Genomic DNA, 25,258 nt, shown 5'->3' with positions numbered 1-25,258 from the left:
TTGCTTCCCTTTCCCTGTGTTCATGTAGATAAAAGAAAAAATGCCCAGAGTTTCAGTGAGATTATGAACTTCACAAAACCATGTACCTTCTGCTGCCCTCTTAACCAGAAATCCAGCCAGGATGGTTTGCCATTCTGTATACCCTACCTTTTCTCTTCTTCAGAGGCCTTAGGCTTATGGATCTTCCTATCATGTGACTGCCAGGTTTATTTCCTCACTTCTTTGGGACTACAACTTCTATAGAAAACTGATAGCCCAAATGTTTGCAGATTGCAATCCAACTACAATCATAGTTTAGCCAAACATTTATACCTGACTGCTCTTTTCCACCAATGACAAGAGTATAATTATTTGCAGAAGCATCTAATATTTTCCCAGTCCCCAAACTCATTAGCAGAGAAGCTGTGATGTATCAAGGCTTACACTGTAAAACCACTCATTGGAGAAATAAATGGTGCCGAGCATGATGGCTCATATGTGTAATCCCAGCAGTTTGGGAGGCTGAGGCAGAAGGATTGCAGGTTCAAAACCAGACTCAGTGAGTCTGTAAGCAACCTAGTGAGACCTTGTCTCAAAATAAAAAATTAAAAGGGTTGTGGCTCAGTGGTACCCCCCGCCCTCCAACACACACACACACACACACACACACACACACAAAACACACACACACACTGCCTTCAATCCCTGGTACCAAAAAAAAAAAAAAAAAAAAAAAGCAAATAATTAAACCAAATGTGTTACTTTTTAGTAAGGTTATGCTACTTGTTTCTTCTTACTCACTTTTTTTTTTCTTTTTTTGCATGTGGTATTGGAAATTGAACCCAGCGGCACTCTACCACTGAGCTGCATTTCTAGCCCTTTTAAAAATTTTTGAGACAGTTTTACTAAGTTTCTCAGGCCGACCTTGAACTTGTAATGTTCCTACCTCAGCATCCCAAGTAAACTGGATTATAGGCATAAGCCCCCTTGCCCAGCTTTTGTTTCCTTTATATGTATTGTTTCCTTTACCTGGAAACACTTTCATATTTTTATTCATATACTAAAAATATTGATTGAGTACCTCATTTGTGCCAGGTACTGCTGGAGACACAGCAATGAACATTGCGTTTGACTCGTAGCCCTCATGACATTCTTTTTACTTTGTGGCGAATGCAGTGTTGTTATGCTATGGCATGACAGATTATCACTTATTATTCACTAACCTAAATTCAGCTGGGTGCAGTGGCACACACCTGTAATCTCAGTAACTCAGGAGGCTGAGACAGGAGGCCAACCTCAGCAACTTAGTGAGGCCCTAAAGCAACTTACAGAGACCCTGTCTCAATAAAAAATAAAAAGGGCTGGGGATATGGCTCAGGGGTAAAGTACTCCTAGGATCAGGCCCCCAGTATCAAATAAATAAGTAAACTAAATTCAGCTTACATGTCACTTTATCTGGAAAGCTTTTTGTGACCTCTTCTAAGTAGAATAAGGGATCTCTATTCTGTGGGTCCTTGGCATTTTGGCCATATTTCAAGTTGGGAACTTTCCCAACACTGGGAACCCTGAAGGTTTATATCCTCAGTAGAAGAACAAAAGGGGAAAAGAAAACTGACCTGTATTGGGAAAAGGTAAGGATACCTGAGTGTCTTCACCTCAACAGGATGAAATTGATAAAAAGGAAAAACAAACAACAAAAATCTCTGAGAATTCCTACAAAAGTGTATAAGAAGTATACTGTGAGGGGTTAGAATTTCACACTACCTGTGTGACCCAGATCCCCTGAGCTAAAAATCAGTTCCCCCAGGCATCTTGTATAAGCAAATATAAATTCTCTCTGGAATTCCTACAGGTAAGGTTCTAAGGAATATAACCTAAAATAAATTTTAATGATAAAGTATCATAAAAAAAACACAGGGAAATAACTTCAGAATAATACCTATAATGACTGCAAGTATTCAACAAGGATCTAGTTAAGAGTTCAAAGAGGAGATGATGGAATAGAGGAAAGGTGATATTTTAAGAAATAGTGGCTGAACATTTTCCAGAATTAATGACAAGTATCCTCAATATTGGAAGGTGAAAATTGTCATGCTGAAAAATATAAAGGGAAATGTGCACATAGTGAAAGTACAGGACACCAGAGAAAAAGGAGATTTAAAATTAGGCAGCAAGAAAACACAGATTAACCTTGAAAGAAATGATAACTAGGCTAACAGCAGACTTTTCGACAGTAACAGTGAAAGCCAAAAGAGATTGGAATTTATCTTCAAAATGTTAATAAAAAAATTACCATCAACCCTGAATTTTATCCTCAGTGAAACCACCTTTTAGGAGGAGAGTAAAATAAAAACGCTGTAAGATAAACAATGTTAAGATTTGAAAAATCAGATAAAATTCAAATTTTTTTATTATTTATTTTTTGGTACTGGAGGTTGAACCCAGGGGCATTTAACCACTGAGCCACATCCCCAGCCCTTTTTATTTTTTTCTTTTGAGATAGGGTTTTGCTAAGGCTGGCCTCAAAATGCAGTCCTCTTGCCAAGACTCCTGAATAGCTGGGATTATAGGTATGCACCATTGTACCTGGCAAAACTCCGATTTTTTAAAAAGAGAATTTACTACCAATGTATGTTCATTAAAGAAAACATCAAGGATTGGGGTTGTACCTCAGTGATAGAGTACTTGCCAAGCACATGCGAGGCCCTGGGTTTGATCCTCAGCACCACATAAAAATAAATAAAATAAAGGTATTGTGTCCAACCAACTACAACTAAAAAATAAATATTAAAAAAAGAAAGAAAACATCAAAAGATATGCATCTGGAAAAAAAATGAAATAATTCCAGGGGAGGATCCAAACTGCAAGGAGTAAAAATAAAAAAGAAAATGGTAAACATGTTAGAAATCTTAAACATAGAATATCCAAAATAATGACAATAATGTCTAAAATGTATTGGACACTTATTGTGAGAAGGTGAATGAAGTAAAAGAATTATAAGACCTTGTATTGTTTAAGAGGAAGCTAAATAAATTAAACTTATAATTTGTTGAGTGTTATATGTAAATGTTAAAATACCCAGGTAATCACTAAAATAAATGAAGCAGCCAAGGAAGGTGGCACTTCAGCTTGGGAGGCAGAGGCAGGAGGAACACAAGTTCAAGGCCAATCTCAGCAATTTAGCAAGACTCTGTCTCAAAATTAAAAATTAAAAAGGGCTGGAACTGTATCTCAGTGGTATAGTGTCCCTGGATTCAATCCTCAGTCCTATAAAAAAAATAAATAACAAATTTTTTAAATCAATGAAATACTATGTATAACTTCTAATTTATTAGAGGGGATAAAATTGAATGGGGGAATCTTAATAAAAAAATAAAATTCAAAAGCAGGACAAATAATAAAACATTAGATAGCAGAAATAAATGCAAATGTATGAGTAATTGCAATCAAGGTAAATATACTTATGAAGCTGGGTGCAATGGTGCAGGACTATAATCCATGACTCAGGAAGCTGAAGCAGAAAGATCACAAATTCTAGGCCAGCCTCGGCAACTTAATGAGGCCCTAACCAAGTTAGTGCAACATTCTCAAATAAAAAGGGTTGAGGATATTTCAGTGGTAACATAAAACATCCCTGGGTTCAGTCCCCACTACTAAAAATAAAAGAAAGAGAAGAGGAAAGAAGAGAAGAGAAAAAAGGAAAGAAAAGAGGCAAGCAACTGATTGATTACTATAAGAGAACAGCAGTTTCCCTGTAAGAGAAAGGAAATATGTGTTGGACAAGGGCCATAGGGGAACTTTGGGGAAGAGGTGTTGTCAATGTTCTTCCTCTCTAATTGGTTAGTGGTTACACAGATATTTGCTAATAGAATTCTTTTTATATTGCACATTTTAATTTACTGGTCCTTCGTATATGTATTCATTTTGCAATTTTATTTATTTTTTATTTTTTGAAGTACTGGGGATTGCACTTAGGGCACTCTACCACTAAGCTACAGTCCTTTTTACTTTTTATGCTGAAACACTATTTTGCTTAATTGCTGAGTAAATGCCAAGAGTTTAATGTACAGAGAATACTTACATATAATGATGATATTGATACACAGTTACTGTATCAATATAAGGGTATTTCTTTTAATTGTTTTTTTTAGTTGTAGATTGACACAATACCTTTGTTTTATTTACTTATTTTTATGTGGTACTGAGGATCAAGCCCAGTGCCTCACACATGTTAGGCAAGCGCTCTACCACTGACCAAAACCCAGCCTCTGGGTATTATTTCTTCTCCTCCCCCTCCCCTCCCCCTCCCCCTTCTCCTCCTCCTCCTCCTCCTTCTCTCTTTGTGCATTCGAGGCAAGCACTCTACTAACTGAGCTTATCCCCAGCCTCTGGGTAATTTTTCTTTACTTGCTCAGAAAACATTCTAGACTTGACAAAGAGGAAGTGAGTAATTTGTAGGAAAGAAATGAAAGTGCAATATTTTTTAGGAAGTAGGCAAAACAAGCATGTGACAAAGGAGTACACAGTGATGGCTATGGTAAGCAGCATGATGATGGCTAGAGAATGTGATGTCCACATTCTATTCTGAACCTGTGAATATGTTGGATAACATAATAAGAAGGAGTTAAAGTTACAGACAGGATTAAGGGTGCTAATCAACGGACCCAAAGATGGGGAGATTATCTTGGATTATCCTGGTAGGCCCATTGTAATCACAAGGATCTTAATACATGAAAGAAGAAGGTAAAAGAAAGGGATTGGATGTGATACTAACTCAATTCATTATTACTGATTTTCGGAATGGGAGGAAGCAATGAGCCAAGGAATGGGGAGAGGCTCTAGAGGTTAGGGAGGTAAGGAACGAGATTCTCCCCCAAGAGGGCCCCTGCATTTCACCCTAAAGACTGGATTTCAGCCCAGTGAGATTCAGGTCTGACCTCTGACCTATAGAAATGTAAGATAATAAATTTGCTTTTTTTAAAAATTGTTTTGGAATAATTTTAGGTTTATAGGAAAATTAAAAAAATAGTACAGAGTTCCCAGGTTCCTCTAATGTTAGCACCTAATGCCTTTTTTTCTTTCTTTTTCTTTTTGACATGCTCTTGCTAAGTTGCTTAAGGCCTTGTTAAATTGCTGAGACTGGCCACTAACTTGCCATCCTCCCCCTCAGCCTCTTGAATTGCTTTGGTCAAAGGTGCCTCCATGCCTGGCCTCCCTAGTGTCTTTTTTTTTTTTTTTTTTTTTTTAATAGACTTGAGGCCTGATGCAGTGGTTCACTCCTATAATCCCAGCTACTAAGGAGGTTGATGCAGAAGGATTGAAAGTTCAAAGGCAGCGTGGGCAACTTGATGAGATCCTGTTTTAAAATAAAAAATAAAAATAATTAAAAGTGGCTGGGTTTGTAGCTCAGTGGCAAAGCACTTGCCTCGTCATATGCTCAAGAGCCTGGTTTCAATCCCCAGCACTACTAAATCGATCAATAGACTTTAGAGCAGTTTTAGGTTCACAGCAAAATTGAGCAGAAGGCATAAAGATTCCCCATAGACTCCCTGCTCCCACATATAAGTTGTGTTATTTTAAGCTACTAAGTTTGTGATGATTTCTTATAGCAGTAATGAATACAAAGCCAAATGGCAAGGGGCAAAAGAAGGCAGGTAATCAAGAAAAAAAATAGTTAATCCAAAATTGATACTTTTAATAGAAGATACAGAACACATAGGTGTGACCCCACCACACAGGGCTCTCCACTAGCCAATAATTGACCTGTTGGCGAAACAAGAAAAGAATTATTCTCTGGACAGATAAATTAGATATGTGGGCACAGGATTAGGGACCTACAGCCTAGCAGCAGACGGTGACTTTGTACCCAAGGGAAGCCCCCATTCTCCAGAAGCTATATTCCTCTCCACTCAATAAGGCCCCTTTGTACATTGTCCAGACTGCACCACAGGCACCAACCCACATGAGACCTCAGAGAGTTTGTAATATTCTATTTCTCAAGCAGATGGTATGTGGGGATTTTTTTCATATCAGTCCCCCAATCTAAAAATCAAGGAATTCTGAAGTATATTAGAGCGAACCTAAAACTCCATGAAATTTCTTTTCATAGTCTGAGTAAGTTTCTCATGAGCAGGAAAACAGAATTTCCCTTCTTTGATCCCCTATTCCTATTTTCAATAAGAGGTTTTGTCTCTTTTCTCAGCCAGATATTGTCCACACAGGTGGAGCTAAATGTGCAAACCGTAGAAGAGTTTGTGGACATCTATAACCCAAGAAAGCTTCCTAAGACCTAAAGAAAATTTTCATTAATAGGAACCTGGAATGTCTGATAAAATCTGATACACTGACCTGCAAAGAAACAAAGAGGCAGACAGAAGAATCTGGAAGGTTTTGAGGCTGCCTGAAGATCTCAGATTCTGAGACACTGCAATTCTGATATTGTTTTGCGTCTTCCAAAGAGGCCCAGAAACTTTGGATGGGACAGAAGACTACTGAAACCCATTTTCTCCCACTACAAAGCAGTCCTGCATCTTTAAAAGGGGCCACTTGGAGGGCTGGGGTTATAACTCAGTGGTAGATTGCTTGCCAAGCATGTGCAGGGCCCTGAGTTCAATTCCCCATATGTAAGGAGGGGCGGGGGAAGCATTTCCCAGTTAGTGGCCCAACAATCAAAGCCCCACACCATGAAGTACAAGTTTTCCTTCTTAAGTGCAAGTTCTTCCTAGCCTTCTTGACCCCAGAACTACTGTGCCTTATGTATTTATGAAGTCAGATCTAGGAAAGTACTTACAGAGGGCCTTAGAGATAGTCTAATCCACACCACCACCAATTTTTCAAATACAAAATACATATTAATTATTAATACATATTAATTCCCAGATGTAGACATCAAAAATAACAATAATAATAGTCACTGAGAAAATCCAAAGAATTTGGGATAATAAAAAATGACAGGGGGATGGGGTTGTAGCTCAGTGGTAGAATGTCTGCCTCACACACATGAGGCACTGGGTTCGATCCTCAGCACCACATAATAAATATATATATATATATAGTATCCATCTACAACTTAAAAAAATTTAAAAAAAAATGACAGGGCTGGGGATATAGCTTAGTTGGTAGAGTGCTTGCCCTCCATGCACAAGGCCTTGGGTTCAATTCCCAGCACCACAAAAACACAAACAAACAAACAAAAATTACAAAAATAAAAAATAGGCTGGGAGGGCTGGGAATATAATAGTGCTCAGCGGTAGAGCACTTGCTTAGCACATATGAGGCCCTGGGTTCAATCCCTAGCATCACAAAAATGAACAAAATAAAAAGTAAAAATTTATTTTCAGCCCTTAATCTTACTCCTTCTCCTCAGAAGTAAACCTTGTAGCTGGGTGCAGTGGTGCATTCCTGTAATCCCAGAAACTTGGGAGGCTGAGGCAGGCAGGATCATGAGTTCAAGGCCAGCCTCAGCAATTTAGGAATGCCCTGAGCAACAGAGAGAGATCCTGTCTCAAAAGAAAAAATAAAAAGGGCTGGGGATATAGCTCAGTGGTAAAGTGTCTCTAGGTTCAGTCCCCAGGACCAAAAATAAATAAATTTTAAAAAATAAAATTTGCTTAAACTTTTACCAATAATGTATATTATGTGTGTGTATGCAGATGTACATATATAACATACTTTTTTTTTTTACCAATATGATAGACAAAAACAATAGTACACATTATTTAACTTGCTATGCCCTAATTACAAATGAGAACAAGTCATGTGTTAGGGCTGGGGTTGTAGCTCAGTGGTAGAGCACTTGCCTGGCACATGGAAGGCACTGGGTTCAATTCTCAGCACTACATATAATTAATTTTTTAAATTTGTTTATTTTATGTGGTGCTGAAAATCAAACCCAGTGCCTCCCATATGCTAGGCAAGCACTCTACCACTGAGCTACAGCCCCAGCCACTTAAATTAATTGATTAGTTAATTAAAGGTCTATTGACAACTAGAAAAACAAAAAAAGTATCTTGTGTCCCTGTCACTTTTACCACTATTCAGTGAATTATTTGTCCATCTTTGTTTCCTATTTTTCTGCTTTCAATTTCCTCATTTTGCTATTACATATTAATCAGTTGGCTATGTGCCATGTACCACTGGGTGTTTTAAAATAAATTACTTTTTTTTTTTTTTTGGAAGTGGGGGATTGAACTCAAGGGCACTTAACAATTGAGCTACATCCCCAGTCCTTTTCATATTTTATTTTGAGAAAGGGTTTTACTTGAGATTATCCTGCTTCCTGAGTTGCTAGATTAGAGGTGTGCACACACTTGGCTTAAAATAAATCACTTCTTTTTTTTTTTGGGGGGGGGGTACTGGGGATTGAACTCAGGGGTACTGGACCACTGAGCCACGTTCCCAGCCCTTTTATGTATTTTATTTAGAGACAGTGTCTCACTGAGTTGCTTAGCAAACTCGCCATTACTGAGGTTGGCTTTGAACAGTGAACCTCCAGACTCAGCCTCCAGAGCTGCTGGGATTTCAGGCGTGCACCACCACGCCTGGCTAAAATAAATCACTTCTTAAAACAATCTATTTTGCAGATGAGAAATCTGAGAAACATAGAGATATGAAATTCAAACCCTAGTCAATTTTACTCTAAAAGCTGCACTTTCTCTACCACACCAAAAAAACTCATTTTACCCAAGTGAGAAATCCCATAGGGAAGTGACTTACCCCAACACTCAGTCCTGTTAGGTGCCCATGCAATCCACACCACTGGTGGCCTTTGTGCCACCCTGTTCTTCCTGGGCAACAAGGCTGAAAGCTGCGCAAAAGGCTGTTCAGGCAAACTTGGCTGCCTATTATCTGTGTCCTTAGAGATAAAGAACCAGCCTTCAGGACAAGGGTCGAAGATAAATAAAATGGAAACATTAAGAAACATGGAGACCTTGGCCCCATTCCATCCCTATCATAGTCAAAGCAGAGGGCATATAGCCTGATGAGTAAGCCCTAGGTTTCCATTTGTCTCCTAACACCCACTTGCCATGTGATTATTATTAAAAACCAAAGTTTTTAATCACAGGCATGAATAACAAATTTATAGTTAAGCCTGAGCTTCTGCTTTCTATGAAATCAAAAAATATTATTTTATAATTCTTTTATTAAATAGCCTATAATGAAAAGGTGTTCCTAAGAATATCATCTTTTGTGTTTTTTCCCCAAAACCTCAGTAATCTAAAGTGAAATTACAGGAAATGTGACTCTCTGGTCTTATTGTTCATATTCATTATGATATTCCAAAGAAAAGGAAGATAGGAAATTTATTCTAAAAAAACTGCCAAACTCCCTTCTGGAAACACTCAACACCTATGTAATTAATTGGTAATAGTTTGAAACTGAGTGATGAATACAGGGAGGCTTATTAAACTATTCTTTCAAAACTTCAGTATAATTAAAAGTTTTCAGCCGATCTCGGTGACGCACACCTGTAATCCCAGCGGATCTGGAGGCTAAGACAGGAGGACAGCCTCAGCAATTTAGTGAGATCCTACCTCAAAATAAAATATAAAAAAGGTGTGGGGGGCTGGGGCTGTATCTCAGTGGTAGAGTGCTTGCCTAGCATGCGTTGAGGCACTGGGTTCGATCCTCAGCACCACATAAAAATAAACAAATAAAATAAAGACATTCTGTCCATCTACAACTACAAAAAAAAAAAAAAAAAGGTCTGGGATGTGTCTCAGTGGTTAAGCACCCTTAGGTTCAATCTCAGTATGGGGGAGGAGGGAGTAAGGCATTGGGCTGGGCACTGGATGTCCTACAATGAGTAAAATATGGCTCCTGTTCTTTGGAGGAGTGATTCATTACCATTCATTCATTACCATGCTAACAGCTTTCAAAGCACTTTTACAAATGTATTATCTGATTCAGCCTGTAAATGCATATTAAGACTGCAAATTCAACCTGGAGCCTCCTATATATATATATTTTTTCATTATTCCTTTTCTTCCTGGTCTTTCATTGTTTCTCTAAGATAAATCTAATCTAGGGAGGGCCAGATCTCTGTGAATGGGGGTGAGAGGGGAGGAGCAAGACCAGGATGCAGAAAAGACCTTTATCCCTTGGGAGGAGGACTGGGTGGGGTCAGTTTCAGAATGCTTCAACAATTTAACAGAATCTTAAAACTTTCAAACATTCCAATCTTTTAAACAGTGTGAGACTTTCCTTATAAAATCACCTATGAATTCAGGGAGATTCTCCTATTTCAAGACAGTTAAACTGGGTCACAGAAAAGAGCCACTTTCCCAAGATTACACAGCAAAATGGAATAAAATTTCATTCTCTTCATCTCCCAAAGTCTCCTTCTGTGAAGCTCAGCTGTGAAAGGCAGGACTGATGCACAAGTCAGTTTGACCACCTGCTCCAGAGAGCTACCCAAGTAGCCCATGCACCTTGGGAATGCTGTCACTTTCAACTCTCAGGGCTAAGAGATTCTATCGTGCTTCAATTATTTTAGAAGTTTTTACCTACCCATTTCCCCCCAGGTGGTTGTAGAGTTTGTGTGTATTGCTTCTTTACAAATTAGCCCAGAAAAAATAACTACTTCATAGTACCCATACTCTGCAGTAAGTATGTTCACTCTTTCGCTCACTCTCCTTGCTGTTTATCTCTCCTGTAAGAGTTCTTTGAGAAGATGCCATCAGCCTTGGCCAATTGGAAAACAGAGATATCTGACTCACCCATCCTATGAATGGCTCCACAGATAGCAAAGGCTTCTAATTTTATTGTTATTTTATTTATTTATTTATTTTGGTATTGGAGATTGAACCCAGGAACACTTTACTACTGAGCTACATTCCCAGCACCACCACTCCCCTTTTTTTTTTTTTTTTTTCAATTTTTGACATGGGATCTCACTAAGCTGCCTCACTAAATTGCTGAGGCTGGTCCTGAACTTTTGATCTTCCGGTCTCAGCCAACTGAGCCACTGGGATAATAGTCATGCACCACTAGCGAGCAAAGGTTTTTAAATGGCTGTTAAACTTGCCCATGACCTGTTCAACATCAGCCCATTTGGTCCTTGGCACCAATGATGGGGTTGCTGGCAGAGCATTTCTGTGGCTCTTAAGGGTCCACAAACTCGCCAGTGTCGTTTTCTTGCCTCCACCACAAGCAAAAAGAAAATGAGCATGCTGTCTTGCTTCTTTGCGTCTGTCAATAAGCTTGAGTTACAGGCAAAAATTAGCCTGGGAGCCAGGCAGGGTGGTGCATGCCCGAAATCTCAGCAGCTCAGGAGGCTAAAACAGGAGGATCACAAGTTCAAAGCTAGCCTCAGCAATGGTGAGGCACTAAACAACTCAGTGATAACCTGTCTCTAAATAAAATACAAAAAAGAAAAGAAAAAGAAAAATAGGGCTGGGGATGTGACTCAGTGGTTGAGTGCCCCTGTGTTCAAACCCTGGTACCAAAAGAAAAAAAAATTAGCCTGGGATGGGAGTGTAGCTCAGTTGTAGAACAAAAGCTTAGCATGTGCAAGGCCCTGGGTTTGATCCCCAGAACCAAAAAAATAAATAAAGAAAAAATGTACATATGCCTGGTTGTCAGAGACAAGCACTTGCTGACTATCCCCCATCCAGCCTCACCCACAGTGACTTTATCCTTCCAGTCTCAAGTTTCTCTGTTTGCACACAGCCTAGAAGCTGATGTTCCTTCCCTCCTTCCCTGGAAGTTTTGTACAGATCTTTGTGTAAAAGCTGGGCAGAGAACCCTCCAAGCTTTTTTGTTTATTTTGTGTGTGTGTGTTTTGTTTTGAGGTACTAGGGATTGAACTCAGGGGTGCTCTACTACTGAGCTACATCTCTGCCTTTTTTTTTTTTTCTTTTTGAGATAAATTCTCACTAAGTTGCTGAGAGTCTTGCTAAATTGCTAAGGCTGGCCTGGAATTCGTCATTCTTCTGCCTCAGCCTTTTTAAAAAAATTAATTTATTTATTTGTTCTAATCAGTTATACATGACAGTAGAATGCTCTTTGATTCATTGTACACAAATACAGCACAATTTTTCACTTTTCTGGTTGTACATGAAGTAGGGTTACACCATTCGTGCAATCATACATGTACTTAAGGTAATGATGTCCATCTTATTCCACCATCTTTCCTATCCCCTTTCCTCCTCCCCTCTCCTCCCTCCTCTTTGCCCATTCCAAAGTTCCTCCACTCATCCCATGCCCCTGTCATTATAGATCAGCATCTACTTATCAGAGAAAACATTTGGCCTTTGGTTTCTCTGGGATTCTGCCTCAGCCTTTTGGAGTTGCTGAGATTACAGGCATAGGCCACTGCAGGCTGGCTTCCCAAGTGTTTTCAGAGACATGGGCAAACAGTTGTTTTCCTTATCAAAAGACCTTACCTGGGTTGGGGTGTAACTCAGTGGCAAGCACTTACCTGGCATACTTGAGGTCCTGGATTTGGTCCCCCATGCCACAAAAGGGGGCTTCACCTGCCACTAGAGTGCAGACCATGCAATTTTCCAGAATGGAGATGGGCAAAGTGAAAAGTAATATAGAGAAAAGACAGATGGACAGAAGACCTAGATCCTTTAGTCATCACCCTTCAAGCTTTGTGAGGAAGATGTTGAGGCAATCAGCCTGAATTACAGTCAGGGCTACTGCTTCCAGGGCCAAGGTTAAAACTTAATGACAAGCATTATGGGATGTATTCATACAAGGACTGGCAGGCTTTTCTCTGGGAGCTTCAGGGTTTAGGGTTGACTTCTTCTCAATCATGTTCTTATTGCTGAGAACCCAGAAAGCTGAAAGGCCAGAACAGACACCCTCCCAGCCCAATTAAACAGCTAGCTCAAGTTGCAGGACTTCTAAGAAGAGGAAACCTGAAAATTTTTCCATGTGGCTTCAATCACTTCTGCCAGCACCAACTGTGTTCAGCAACTCCCTCTACAGCCCTGCTACCAGAAAATTCAGTGGAGGAAAAGAACGGTCAAGAGGAAAAAGTTCCCATCATCCTTAAAACTAATCCACATCACTTCCCAGCCTCTGCAGAACACCAAGCCATGAGAAAAGCAACCAATGAAGCATTGGCTGAAAGCATTACCTCATCAGGATGAGTCTCCATTGGCTGAACTACTCCAGGCAAGACTTACAGACATAAATTAACTCTGCCAAGAACAGAGACCTAGCCAGGCATGGTGGTGCACACCTGTAATTCCACAGGAGAATTTCAAGTTCAAAGTCAGCCTCAGCAATTTAGCGAGGCCCTAAGCAGTTTAGCAAGACCCTGTCTCAAAATAAAAAATAAAAAGGGCTGAAGATGTATCTCAATAGTTAAGAGCCCTTGGGTTCAAACCTCAGTACCAATAAATAAATAAATAATTTAAAAATAAAATTAACAGGGCAGTGGAAATAACTCAGTGGTAAAGTGCCCCTTGGTTCAATCCCCCATATAAAAACCAAACACACCGTGCCGGGGCTGAATTGAGCTCCCCTTCTCCCTTCTGGGACACCTCCTTGAACCCTTTTCCAATGACATGAAGACAGTCAAATAATTTTTAAAATTCATGTAACTAGTTATTGGTTTGGATCCAGAATGTACCCCAAAGACTCTTACATTGAAGGCTTGGTCTCCATTGCAGTAGTATTCAGAGGTGGGGCTCTTGGGAAGTGATTGGATCACAAGAGCTCTGGCCTCATCACTGGATTATCAATTTATTCATGGGTTAATAATTTGGGCATTATTGAAGGGTGGTAGACACTGTAAGAAGTGGGGCTTATGGGGAGGCATGTCTTGGAAAGGTATTTTTTTTCCTTTTTTTTTTTTTTTGTGGATTTGCCACTGAACTATATGTTCAGCTCTTTTTAATTTTTATTCCTATTAAATTGCTAAGACTAGATTTGAACTTGCAATCTTCCTGCCACAACCTCCCAAGTCACTGGGATTACAGGTGTGCACCACTATGCCCAGTTGGAAAGGTATTTCTTGTCCCTGGCTCCTTCCCCAACCTCTCTGTCATGTCCTTTCACCATGATGCTTCTGCCTTGGAATCAGTTGACAATGGACTGAAACCTCTGAAACTATGAGCCAAAATAAATCTTTCCTCTTCTAAGGTTATTTTCTCAGATATTTTGTCCCAGTGACAGAAAGCTGTTAGTGAGTGGTAGCACTGGAATCCAAACCCAGGTATGCCTGACTCAACACTCACACGACCCATTAGCCTTACTACTTTCTCTCACCACTTTTGCAGGATATTAGAATCACAGACTGTCAGAGCTGGAAGGGATCTCAGGGATGATCTAGTCCCAGCACACTGTTTTCTTTGTTTGTTTTTGTTGTTGTCATTGTTATTTGGTACTATGGATTGAGACACACCCCCAGCCCTTTTTATTTTTAATTTTGAGATAAGGTCTCACTAAGTTGCTTAGGACCTTGCTAAAATGCTGAGACTGGCCTCAAACTTGTGATCCTCCTGCCTCAGCCTCTCAAGTCTCTGGGATTACAGGCATGCACCATCACACCCTGCACACTGGTTTTTCAGTCGAGAAAAATAGATGCCTAACAAGGGGAATTATTTGACCAAGACATACCAGTAGTTAAAGTCAGAGCTGGAGCTGGAGCTGGAGCCAAGCATTAACTCTCCTCCTTTTTGAACACATTTCACACTGTTCAAGGCCTGTGTAGAAATCAAGAGTAGACAACAATTGTTCAGGAATGAATGGTAGTGGATGGGTCAAGGTCAGGCAGGGGAGGGAGAGAAGAAGGAAAAGAAGAAAGATCGTATTCAACTAATACTTTTTTTTTTTTTTTTGGCACCAGGGATTGAACCCAGGGGTTCTTAACCACTGAGCCACATCCCCCTACCTTTTTTTTTTTTTTTTTTTTTTAAGACAGGTTCTCACTAGATTGCTTACAATCTCGCTAGATTGCTGAATCTGGCTTTAAAATTTCAATCTTCCTGCTTCAGCCTCCTAAGACACTGAGATTATAGGCATGAACTACCATAACTGGCTTCAATAACACTTATTGAACATGTTCTATGGACCAAGTCAGGCACTATGTTAAGGACTTTCCATTCTATCTATCTATCTAACTATTTATTTATTTATATTTTTTAGTTGTAGATGAACACACAGAATCTTTATTTTTATGTGGTGCTGAGGATCGAACCCAGTGCCTCACACATGTGAGGCAAGTGCTTTACCACTGAGCTACAGCCCCAGCCCTCCATTTATTATTTATTTTCATATATGTATGTGTGTGTATATTTAAAATTATTTATTTATTTATTTTTGCAGCACTAGGGATTAAACTCAGGGCCTCACACATATTAGGCAAGCACTTTACCACTGAGTTACATCCCAGCCTCTATTTTAATATTTCTGAAATAATATATTTTAAAATATAACAGACATAGAAAATATGTATACACATATATTTAGAGAGAGAAGAAAAGAATTACAAATTGTTATAAAACAAACACACCCTTCTGCTTTTTTTTTTTTTTCTTTAAATCTTTCAGTACTGGGAATTGAACCCAAGACCTCACACATGCTAGATAAGAGCTCTACTACTGAGTCACAATCCCCAACCGTTTAATTTTATTGAAGACAGGGTCTTGCTAAATTGTCCAGGCTGGCCTCAAACTGTGATCCTCCTAACTCAACCTCCAAGTAGCTGGGATTACAGGTATGTGCCACCATGTTTAGAAAACAAAAAACCTCAGGTTACAAAACAAAACCTTGCCAGCATCTCAGAAGCTCCTCCTCCTGTTATAGCCTCTTTTTTTAGATGTAACCTAAAACTTTTATAATCACCATTTCTTATTTTTCTTTGTAATTTTACTAACTATTGACATACCCGTAAACACTATGTGATTTAAACAAGAAATACCTTCTTTCCCAGGCCCTAAAGCCTCCCACTGCAGACTGCTCAGCTGCTTCTCAGAGTTCAGTCTTTCTGATCTCCTGTCTAGTTGCTTCTTAAGAAATAGTGCAGAATAAGCAACAAGAAAAATAAATAAAAACTGAATATCTGCCAGGTGTGGCGCACGCCTATAATCCCTGCAGTTTAGGAAACTGAGGCAGGAGGATCATGAGTTCAAAGCCAGCCTCAGCAAAAGTGAGGAGCTAAGCAACTCAGTGAGAGCCTGTCTCTAAATAAAATACAAAATAGGGCTGGGACTGTGGCTTAGGGGTCGAGTGTCCTTGAGTTCAATCCCTGGTAGAAGAAAAAAAAAAAAGAACAACAACAGAAAGCTGCATATCTAGCCAGGTACTATGGCACACACCTGTAATCCCACTACTTGAGAGGCTGAGGTAGGAGGATCACAAGTTTAAAGCCAACATTAGCAATTTAGTGAGGCCCTGAACAACTTAGTAAGACCCTGTCACCCTGCCTCAAAAAATAAATAGGGCTAGGGATGTAGCTCAGTGGTAAAGCACCCCTGGGTTCAATCCCCAATAACTCCCCGCTGAGGATGAAACAAAATAAAATTACATATCTGAAATATTCATATTGTATCCTCACATTTTATTGGTAATTTGACTCAGAATAAAATTCTAGGTGAGAAATCAATTTCCATGAAACTTCAACAGTATTAGGCTTTTGCACATGCTAGATAAGTGCTCTGCCACTGAGCTACATCCCTAGCCCTTTTTAAAAATATTATTTTAAGACAGGGTCTCACTGAATTGCCCAGGCTGGCCTTAAACTTGTGATCTTCCTGTCTCAACATCCCCATTTGCTGGGATTACAGGCATGAGTTAATATACCTGGCTTCCATGGGCCTTTTTAAGGTACTTCTCCATCACAGTTTAGCTTCTAATGGTGCCCTTGAGAATTCTGGAGTCATTCTTTTCCCATCCCTTTTGAGCATGCCATTTTTTTGCCTCTGGAAGCTTTAGGATTCGTTCTTTTTGCCTGGTTATGGAGTTTAGATGTGATGGCTACTGTGTTCACTACCCAGATCCTCCCTCAGAAGGCAGAACCCCAAGCTGCTGGAAATGTGGCCATGCCACTCAGCTGGCAGCCCTCTTTGGAGAACCTGTGGACCAAAGGCATTCAGAGCCAGCCTGCATCCAATTGCTGACATCACTGGTGTGAAGGCCCAGCTCCCTCACCTCAGCTGGCAACAAGTCTGCAGGGCTCTGCCAGCTGTAGCACCCCCTGTGGAAAGCCAGCTAAGGTCTTCACAGGGCCTGCACAGCAGCCCAACTTCTTCTGCTCAATCTTGTTTCCTTCAACTTTCTCCCACTGATGTTGGTTCCAAGAGCTCTTTCTTGTAAATGTCCTGCCTGCTACTCTGTAGGTCATAGTTAGCCTCCAAGAAACCTCAATCTGCAACTACAACATGTCCTGTTGGTGGTCTTGTTTACAATCATCCTGTGGACAATCAGTAGGCACCATATTACTGCTAATATCTACTACCACTTTGAGTGTGATGGCATTACATCCATTTTATTAGATGCAGAAACTCAGGTTATGGAAGACTTTCATGACTGAGTTAGGTATGGTGGCACATGCCTGTAAAACCAGTGACTCAGGAGGCTAATACAGGAGGATCACAATCTCAGCAACTTAGCAAGACCCTGTCTCAAAACAAATAAATAAATAACATAACATACTGGAGATGTAGCTCAGTGGTAGAGTGCTTGCCTAGCATGTGTGAGGTCATGGGTTTAAACCCCACTACAGGGGGAGAAAAAAAACTTGCATAGGAAAGTCACACAATAAGTAGCTGAAATAGTATTTGAAAGCAGATCTGTCTTACTGCAAAACCAGCAGTGTTCATATCTGGAGTAGTTGTGGGGGATTCTGCTACATACTCTGAGTCCCAGGCTTCCTGAAGAGGGGAAGAAGAGCACGCATCAAAGTGAGTAGACCACAGGAGCTGAGGACCAGTGTGAACACAGTCCTCCTCATTCTCTTTATACAAGCCACTTTGCTCCCGATGGAGAAAACTAATTCTGTCTTCTGCAATGGACACTGCGCCTTCAGATAGCACAGCATTGACTCAAATGAAAGTCAAAATATCTCTACAGGAGAAGTGCTGAAAAACATCAGGATGAGAGCAACTGGTAAAAAAGAAAAAAATGAAGAAACAGGTTCTGTCTAGTGTTTTTTTCTCTCTTCTAACAAAGATTTGGTATTTAATTTTTTTTGCCAGCAAAGTCCATGGGACATTAGAAAGATTTCTTCTCTTTGGGTCTCCGTTCCCAACACCCCCTCCCTTATTGGGAATTGAACCTAGAGGTGCTCTGTCATTGAGCTATATCCTCAGCCCTTTTTATTTTCTTTTTCATAAAACTTGATTTTAAAATGGTATTTTATTTTTTAAAAATATTTTTTATTTGTTGATGCACCTTTAATTTATTTATTTATATGGAGTGCTGAGAACTGAACCCAGTGCCTCACACGTGCTAGGCAAGCGCTCTACTGTGGAACTACAACTCCAGCCCCTTAAAAATGATATTTTAAACTGTACAGTTACCAGAAGCACACAGTTATCAAAAATGCACACGCTTCCCTTTGCATCTGCAGCACCTTCAGCTTTTTGTGCCTGGTCTATTTGGCATCTCCATTTTCTGCAGGGCTATTCCCATCCTTGCCAGTGTCAGCTTTTCCCTCTTTCTCTTTGGCTACCTTCTCTCCCTTCTTTGCAGAGGGCTTTTTTAGGCTTGAGCTCTGGCTTTGGAGGAGCAGATTTAGCAGACAACATTGAGGATCTTCTCTGTGGTTCGTCCTTCACCTTGGCTTCATCTATTTTAGCATCCCCTGCAGTTTTTCTCTTGGGCATGGTGGCGACAGTGACAGGACACAGGTGCTGAACTCAAGGATGCAGCGGCACATGGCTTTGGTTGGTCTAGGGATGGTTCTCGCCTCTTCTTCATCTCCTCATCCCTATTTATTTATTTATTTATTTGTAACAGGAATTGAACTCAGGGGCACTCGACCACTGAACCACATCCCCAGCCCTATTTTGTATTTTATTTAGAGACAGGGCCTCACTGAGTTGTTTAGTGCCTCACCATTGCTGAGGCTGGCTTTGAACCTGCGATCTTCCTGTCTCAGCCTCCCAAGCCGGGATTACAGGTATTCACCACCAAGCCCGGCTTAATTTTTATTTTATTTTATTTTTTTATTTTGAGACAGCATCTCACTAAGTTGCTTAGGGCCTTGCTAAGTTGCTGAGACTGGCTTTGAACTTTCAATCTTCCTGCCTCAGCCTCCCAAACCTCTGGAATTACAGGCATGCACCACTATGGCTAGGAAGAATCACCCCCCCCCTTTTTAAATATTTTTTCAGTTGTAGATGAACACAATAACTTTATTTTGTTTGTTTATTTTTATGTGGTACTGAGGATCGAACCCAGTGCCTCACATGTGCGAGGCAAGTGCTCTACCACTGAGCCATAACCTCAGCCCTAGGAAGAATTCCTTTTTTAAACTAGGTTTTGTTATTCCATGCTTGAATAATTATATCAAAATAGATTCTGCTGGGGCTGGGGATGTGGCTCAAGCGGTAGCCCGCTCGCCTGGCATGTGTGCGGCCCGGGTTCGATACTCAGCACCACATACCAACAAAGATGTTGTGTCCGCCGAGAACTAAAAATAAATAAATTTAAAAAAAAATAGATTCTGCTGTCATGTATAACTAAAAAGAACAAATAAATAAAAACAGATTTTGCATGCACATTCTAATATGTATTGCTTAAATTATAACTTTTAAAGTCATGCCTTATAAGTACATTACAAGTTTTTCAAGGACAAAGATCACTTTATAAGCTTTACTGTTATGGCTGCCTCAGTGCCAGCCACTCACTGAAGGCTAAATTTCCAGTAATAAATCCCACAGCCTGGCAATAAGGAGCCTGCTGTACCACTCACTGCCACCAGGTGGCAGGTCTCACTCAGAAGTCCTCTTCTATAGAATTTCATCATCTCCACTTCCTTTCTAACTAGTCCAGAGTAACTTATTTCTCTGTACTGCTATAGATTGTTTAATAGTTTAAACTTCTCTCAGACCGGAGTTAGAGCCACTCCAAGTAAAAATATCTCATAACTCAACTTGGACCCATAACTGTAAATGAACATTTTTGGAATAAATAAATGAATGCATACATGCATATTTCTATGAAGATTAATAAAATCCCACAACTAGCTCCATACTTTCTTCCTTGACAATCAATCAAGGAATATTAATTGAGAAACTTCTGCATCCTATCCAGTATCCAGAAATGGGGGCTTAGAACAGTGAGGGAATAAAAACTATAATAGAGGGCTGGGATTGTGGCTCAGCAGTAGAGCGCTCGCCTAGCATGTGCAAGGCCCTGGGTTCGACCCTCAGCACCGCATAAAAATAAAATAAAGATTATTGTGTCCAACTACAACTAAAAAAACAAATATTAAAAAAAAAAACTATAGTAGAAGTTTTAGCCTCTGTCATCTAGGCTCCTCAGTCAATGGGAGAAGTATGTCCTTATTCTTGGAGAGATCCCTGTGTGGTTGAGACTGACAAAGCCTAGCCCTAAGCAACTTCAGGACTGATGAAGGAAACACACTCCCCAACATGAAACAGATCTAGTCATGGCTTGCAGATTGATTCCCTAGTGTACCCCAACCCTCAGTAATCCACATGTTCCACAGATAACCCACTGCCTCCGAATCTTGGACCTGAAAAGAAAACTTGAAGATTTCCCCTCTTTCTTCTCTGGGCACACTGTTGGGGAACTTGGCAAGTCACTGAGGCTAAATTGAGGAGACCAAAGGGAGGATCAGGAGCTCAAGCAGCTGTGGCATTTGGACTGGAAGTCAAGTATCCCCAGGGAGTGGGAAATTTCCAGAGAGGAGGGTGAAGACCAGAGATTGAAAATCCCTAAACTCTGTTCATTGTCACAGCTCAAAAGAATATGCATGGAGGCTCATTCTCCCCCTTCCCCACCTCCTTATCTAATTAGCAGAGAAGTGTAAAAAGTCAGAAATCCTATCTCTCTTCTGGCATTCTCCAGTCACCTCCACCCCCTCTCCATTCCCTCTCAATTCTTCCCCCACTTGCTCCACAGACTAAGCAGCCCTAAAGGCTCAGAGCCCTGCAAGGAACCTAAAAAAGAAATGTGGCAGAACCAAAGATTTGGGAAATTTTGTGAGAGTGCACATTTGGAAAGAAGCGTTGGCCTGGGATTGCACACTGTTGTTGTAGGGTCACCAACCATCCCAGTTTGCTCAAGACTTTCCTGATATCAGCACCCAAGATCCCACATGTCATAGGAAACCTCTCAATCCCAGGCAAACCGGAATGGTGGGATCCAGGCTGTCTTGGCTGAAACTCACTGTGTGACCCTGATCACTCCCCCACCCCAGTTTCCTCCTTGTAAAATGGGACTCTCTGGCTCAGAGACACCATGGTTCCATGAATGGCCTCTGTTTCCTGAAGCTGGGCACAGCAAAGGTGACTTTATTCTTCACTGATTACAACCCCAGTGCTTCCCTAGGACTCCTGGAATCTCATTTTCCTGGAACATTAGAGAATAAGAGGGCCTTCAGTCTTACCTGGGCATGCCCCCTTTCTAGATCCGTGAGAGACATGCATGCGCTTATGCATTTTATTCCACTTAATGCTTGTTGACCTACATTATGGACACACACCTCATCTCCTGTTTACTAGACATGAAACTTCTTGAAGGCAGACAGAAAGATCCATGGAACTGGGTCTTTCTGGAACAGCTGGAACAAACAATTGTTTGGTGTTAAATTCCACAGGGAAATCTGCACTTCATGGGTGCTGGCCTAGAGGAAAGACACTGGGATCTAGTGGTGTGCGTGTGAGAGGCTGTTTGTATCGGCTCCTGAGAGCTAAGTGTTATATTTTCAAGAATTTTTCCAAACTGGTTATTAAATTCATACTTTATTAAAATTCAAATTATACAAACTTACAATTAAGTGAATTATTATAAAAACAAAGATAATACTCAAAATTCATTATTTCTTAATTATTTTGCTACCTTTTTCTATTACTCAAACAATTGTGATTATTTATAGCTACATGAGAGAAATATTATATGATATGCTACTGTGCATCTTGACCCAAGTCCACATTGGTAGTTTGAAATCGGCCATAGGGGAAGTATGTGCACCATGACGATAAGAAAATGCAACTAGTCTGGTCCCTACCACACCAAAGCTGGTAGTTAAACATTTCCTAGCATACCACTACTTCAGAAACTCTATTTGGCCTGTTCTATCTACAAAGTCATCTTCTACTCTGGTTTTCAGCTTCAGATTTCCATTTGTAGAACAGAGACACCAAGTTTGTTCATGGCTTAAAAGCTAATGAAGCCAGGCTGATGGCACAGGCCTGTAATCCCAGCAGTTCGGGAGGCTGAGGCAGGAGAATCAAGAGTTCAAAGCCAGCCTCAGCAAAAACAAGCCTCTAAGCAACTCAGTGAGTCCCTGTCTCTAAATAAAATACAAAATAGGGCTGGGGATGTGGCTCAGTGGTCGAATGCCCCTGAGTTCAATCCCCAGTACCAAAAAAATAGCTAATGAAGGGTTGGGGTTGTGGCTCAAGCAGCAGAGCGCTTGCCTAGCATGCATGAGGCACTGGGTTCAATCCTCAGCACCACATAAAAAATAAAATAAAGATATTGTGTCTACCTACAACTGAAAAATATATATTTAATTTAAATAAAAGTTAATGAAGAGGGGCTGGGGATGTGGCTCAAGCGGTAGCGTGCTTGCCTGGCATGTGGGCGGCCCGGGTTCGATCCTCAGCACCACATACAAAACAAAAGATGTTGTGTCCGCCAAAAACTAAAAAATAAATATTAAAAATTCTCTCTCTCTCTCTCCCCCTCTCTTTAAAAAAAAAAAAAAGTTAATGAAGAAGGGTTGGGAGTATAGCTCAGTGGTAGAGCACTTGCCTAACATGCATTAAGGCTCTGAGTTCAATCCCCAACACCACACACACACACACACACACACATACACACACAAATGAGAGGACTCTAAAGAAGGTATTAATTATCCTTCAGGTACCCATTTTAAAGGTAGCCAACTGCAGAATTCAAAGATGAATTAGATTCCTATGCTCACAGCTTAAAAGGATGATTTCTTCATTTCCAGTCTACAATCACCTCTGAGATTATAAATTCTGTAAATCTTAAAATTAGGATTATAACATGTAAGAGAGCTAGGGAAGGCTTTAGGGATCATTCAGTGTTCACCATTTCCTCTACTCCCTCATTTTACAGATGAAGAAACTGAGTCTACATGGTGGTCAGTAGCTTGCTTAAGGTCACACACCAGATTATTGAACAAAAGGCTAAGGCTCTTATCTGGAGTAGAGGCCTTTCCTTGACATCCTCAATTTCACTTAAGAAACTATATGATCTCTAGAGAATCTGAGCAGGAGAAAGTACAAAGTTTGCACAAACACAAAACCCCCACTTCCTTCCTCTCTGCTACCTAGAAAATGGAAGAATATTTCTCTATGCCAGGTGTTACAGGGGACACAGAAGAACAAGACCCAATTACTCATACATAGGCAGTGAATGCACAGTCATACCTAAAACTCTGTCAAGAGGGGAAAGAGGGGATCATATTAGGGCTAAGCCTGTTCTGACCCCACTGAGTGGCATAGAAACCAACCCTACTGTTTTAAGAAGTGAAAGTTATACATGAGATTGTTCCCCTGCTACCCTCCTGCCCCACATCCCACTGTTCCACAGTGCTGGGGGTCAAACCAAAGGCCTCATACATGCTAAGTATTCCATCACCGAGCCATAAACTCAGCCCAACATTAGATTCTTGACTGGGTAAAACAGTGTCTCAGTGGGCTTTTCCCAAGTGACTCAAGTGTGGGATGTCTCTTTTTACCAAGCAGAGAAGTTGACAAGCAAGTAGAGGCCAAGAACTTGCAGGGTCTGAGAGACAGAGTCCAGTGAGGACTTTTCACATTCATTCTTCAAGAAAAATGAAACAGAATAAAAGCATACATCATAGGGAGCCTAGCCAGACATAATGGCACACCTGTAATCCCAGCAACCTGGGAGGGTAAGGCAGGAGGATTTCAAGTATAAGGCCAGTCTCAGCAACCAAGCAAGACTATAAGCAACTTAGTGAGACCTTGTATCAAAATAAAAAATAAAAAGTGATGGAGGGTTGGGGCTGTAGCTCAGCGGTAGAGAGCTTGCCTAGCACATGAGAGGTCCTAGATTTGATCCTTAGTACCACATAAAAATAAATAAATAAATAAATAAATAAATGTTATTAAAAAGTGCTGGGGATATGACTCAGAGGTAAAGCACCCCTGGGTTCAATCCCTAGTACCAAAATTTAAAAATACTTAAAAAAAAACACATAGGTAGCCCAAATTTCTCTCCTCTACCCTTGCCCCCATCCCTGTACTAGGGATTGAACCCAGAGTGAGCTACATTCACTGAGCTACATCCCCAGAACTTTTTATTTTTTGAGACAGGATCTCACTAAATTGCCTAGGCTGGCCTCCAATTTGTAATCCTCCTGCCTCAGTCTTCTGAGTCACTGAGATTATAGGTATGTGATGCCACACACAGGTTGGAATGCAAATATATATATATATATATATATATATATATTTTTTTTTTTAAAGAGAGAGTGAGAGAGAGAGAGAGAGAGAGAATTTTTTAATATTTATTTTTTAGTTATCGGCGGACACACATCTTTGTTTGTATGTGGTGCTGAGGATCGAACCCGGGCTGCACGCATGCCAGGCGAGCGCGCTACCGCTTGAGCCACATCCCCAGCCCGAATGCAAATATCTTATTATTAGGTCCAACATATTTAAAACTATTCCATCAAATTACTATAAATTTTATGCTCAATTCTATTTCAGTGCTTATCTTGTCACAGAAAGACAACAATCAGTTTGCAGACTGACACCATTTCTGGCCCATACTTTAAGTGAACTGCCCTAAAAAGCCCTGGGGACTCCATGGCCCCTGGAACTCCTTTGGTGGGGGGATTGTTGTACCAGTTCTAGGGTGCTGGGAAGTAATCTGGATACTATGATAGTCACAGGACCATGAGTCAGAACGTGACTTCCTGTTCTGTGTTTTCCTCTGAAGTACTCTAGCTTCCTTCCCCAATCCTGAGAGAGAGCCTCACCAACTAAGAATGACCTCTAGCCCTTCACATAGTCCCCAATCCTGCCTAGTGGTGCCCCATGTCTCTGTTACAGGCCACGAGTTCTTCCATTCCTTCCTTCCTTCCTTCATAGAGGCATGTTCTGAGAACACAAAGTCAATCTAAAGGACA

At 40.5% G+C, this 25,258-nt stretch overlaps 2 pseudogenes; both read right to left on the bottom strand.

The window, feature by feature from the left end:
• Window positions 1–10,605: 10,605 nt before the first annotated feature.
• On the bottom strand, window positions 10,606–12,435 carry LOC124103723 (small ribosomal subunit protein eS21-like; annotated as a pseudogene).
• Window positions 12,436–14,534: 2,099 nt separating this feature from the next.
• LOC124103722 (non-histone chromosomal protein HMG-17-like) lies at window positions 14,535–18,826 on the bottom strand (annotated as a pseudogene).
• Between the last annotated feature and the right edge of the window lie 6,432 nt (window positions 18,827–25,258).

The sequence above is a fragment of the Marmota monax genome, unplaced genomic scaffold (genome assembly GCF_021218885.2).
Source record: "Marmota monax isolate L192 unplaced genomic scaffold, Marmota_monax_Labrador192_F-V1.1 WCK01_AAM20220418_F8-fsc00006, whole genome shotgun sequence".
Classification (NCBI taxonomy): Eukaryota; Metazoa; Chordata; class Mammalia; order Rodentia; family Sciuridae; genus Marmota; species Marmota monax.
Note: the sequence above shows the minus strand (reverse complement) of the source record. Positions and strands in the feature narration are given on the sequence as shown.